This window comes from Papaver somniferum, chromosome 1, assembly GCF_003573695.1.
Source record: "Papaver somniferum cultivar HN1 chromosome 1, ASM357369v1, whole genome shotgun sequence".
NCBI lineage: Eukaryota > Viridiplantae > Streptophyta > Magnoliopsida > Ranunculales > Papaveraceae > Papaver > Papaver somniferum.
In genome coordinates, this window is record NC_039358.1 from 139,718,791 (window position 1) to 139,721,942 (window position 3,152).

Below are 3,152 nucleotides of genomic sequence, written 5' to 3' on the forward strand. Positions count from 1 at the left end.
CTTCAAGAGGTACACTTTTATCTTTTATTAGCAAACCCATACCATGAGGGTTCCTATCAGTCAAAAGTTTTGTTGTTTTAGTTATAATATGACACAATTTGTTAGAAAAGATAGTTACAGTTTTGATGCTTTAGGGAATGATACAAGGAAACTGTGAAAATGTTATATGGGTCTCTCATGTTTTCAATCATAAATGAGACAGACACGAGTCTACAGACTCTACACGACATGCGTGATTTTATCTTATGTACAAGCATTGGTTATTCTGGCAAGGTTGACCCCTCACTGTTATCGCTCTTATTAGAACCTTATAGATTCCCTCTTCGCAAGCACTTGACCTTCTGGGTACCCCTCACTGTAACCCCTGATTTATGTGCACGAGTATGAATCTGTGGCGCAATGGAAGCGCGTTTGACTCCATGTCAGAAGGTTGCGTGTTCGAATCACGTCAGGTTCACAGCGGTTTTAACCAAAATAAATTAGATGTTGAGTTGAGAAAGTTCTGGACCTTTTGGTTATATTATGTTACACATGATATTCTTTTAGAGTAACTGGAAAAGAAACCTCAGAAAGTAACTGGAAAAGAAAAAAAGGTACTTCGACTCATCAGTCAATTCTTTTAAAATCACTGAATTAGCTCTACTAGGTGATACTTTGTCCTGATTTTTGGCAGTTGCACTCCCGATTGTTATTGCAACTAGCAACAACGTTGTTCTCCTGACCCTATATATAGTTAGAAACAAATTGGAGTGTTTAGGCATGTTAGTTGTTTTGTGCTATGTTTTATTATATTTGCATATTTCTTTACTTCATGGTGTAAAATTGTATAGCTTTTTTGTCTAGACAAGATCAACTTCTTTCATGGCTTCTCTTTTGTGGTACCGAACGTAACTATCAAGGTTGGAGATAACAGCAAGGAGGGTGGAGGTTTTCTATAGTTGGTACAACTTTAGTGGTGATGTTGGATATAGTTATTATACTTAAACGTTGTTTTTGTTTTCATCTTTTTTTATACTATACAGTATCGATTACAGCTAAACTCCAATCCAGGGAGCGAGTAATAATGACAAAATGAACGAGAAGATGAAGATGGTGATTAAAATGCAATACATGAAGAACCCAAAAAAAATGAAGATTTTAATTGTTCTAACAGTTAACACGTTTGATGTTAAGCCATTGTTTCATGTTCTTGATAGGAATGTGCTGACCGAATGTTTCGTGATACGATTCCATTCTGGAAACCCCTTTTTAATGCAAGACACATACGTATGTCTGAAACATGATATTTTATATAATTTCGTGACAAGATTTATCTGTCCGAGCAAAATGACTTTGAGAACAGGCATTCCAAGATGTGTGCTTACTTTATGGAAAAGAATGCTGAACGGTTGTCTTAAATAGAGCTACTCAGTCGCCTTCTTTGAGTTCAATGTGACATTCTTTGATTTGGATCTTAAGTATATATGCTAATGCGCTTAATTCTTTCTCGATATAGTTCAGGTATATGATTTTTTGTTCTATCAACATGAAAAATGCAGTACTAATTGATTGACTGACTGATAATCTGGAAGTTTTGTGTGCATATTCTGTCTTTCAGTTAGTCGGTGATCGTTGTGTTTATACAAGATGAGCTGTAAACTGACAAAGAATTTTGTGATTCACTTATTCGGTATTACTTCATCAGGTATCCGTGCTCGATTACAGTTATACTCAAACCAAACTCTCACATAATATGTGAGCATATTTATGTTTTTCTGATTGAGCACTTTTTCCACATTTTCAGCTTAGTGGGTGTTGGGATACATTGTTCCTTGCTTTGATACCACTGTGGTTTTTAAGCTGAGTTGTAGTGTACATTGCATGAATTGGTAAACCACGTTGAGGAGTTATAGAACCAGGAAAACATATCTGAAATGTAAGCAAACGTTAATGGTGGCATGTAGGAACAGGAATCTATCAATTGGCATGAGCTTCGGACTGGAGCTGTATGTGCATTCATTTCTTTCCCAACTTTCCTCTAAGGTTATGGTATGTTCAATTGCCAGTTTCAATGTTGCTACTTCAATGAGTACTCTTATTCGCTTATCCTTCCTCTACTGGATATGTTAATTAAACAACAAAATCTAGCACATAATCAATCCCTTCACGAACTGAAGATGTCGTATGTGAGTATTAGTGCTCGATAAATCCCTTGAGACATTCAATGTCTTCGTGATTCAATGCCCTTGAGGTACTGGAAACGGTGAATCATTACCCTCACAAATCGAAGGTTATTGTTTGTATGTTTTGTACCTGATGGGTATTAGTTGGTATCTCTATAATTTGCACGACTTTAACTCTATTCTAAAATAACTTGGTTAATGATTAAGTACATGATTTATGATTAAGTACATGAATAGAAATGTTAAAAATGACTGGATTAATTGCCAACATTCATAATTTTAACTTTTATAATTTGTGATGGCTTCGATGTACTTCTCTGAAGCCTGATTTAGACAGTCACTTCGATGTTCTTCTCTGATGACACCCTTAAGTTGGCCATACTGTGGATAGGATCATGCTCCTTCATATTCTATAATTAATTTTGGGCATTATAAGGTTTTTTTTCCAAAAAGAGGAACAAGTAGACATATATATCCTCGCGTTTTTAGGGGCCACCCGAAAGGATTTAGGGGTCATCAATTTATACCCAGCCAAAGACTCTAGTTAAGGGTACCCTATATGATATTGAAGTTACATAAATGCCTTTCTGGTAAAACTGTATAAAAATCAAATCAAAAAAAATTCTACTCATTTCAACTCTTCTTCTTCCAGTTTCATATTATCTTCCGATTGTGGAAGAAAAAAAAACTTTCCCTCGTTCTTGTGTTCAACCGAAACATCGCCGCGAATCGTAAAATCAAAACATCGTCGATTCGTTTATAAAACAATGGATAAGGGAAATGAAACCCACAGACTTAGAACCAAAAACGTTGCTCGGGGTATCGATCCAAAGATTGGGATTTTAGCAAGAAATAAAGAAATTATTGCTGCAAATGAAGAAGAACGCGAAGAACGCGAAGAAGTACCCGTCGATGTAGTCGGTGGTTGCGATTCCGATAGTCAAACACTTCGTCAACTTCAAATGGCCCCAATTAGGTAAGAATCTATCA

At 36.0% G+C, this 3,152-nt stretch overlaps 1 non-coding gene across 1 annotated transcript; it reads left to right on the forward strand.

Annotated features, from left to right (window-relative positions):
- The first annotated feature begins 385 nt into the window (after positions 1-385).
- Positions 386-457, forward strand: TRNAW-CCA. The gene has a single exon. It is a non-coding gene; the product is annotated as a tRNA-Trp (tRNA).
- The last annotated feature ends 2,695 nt before the right edge of the window (positions 458-3,152 follow it).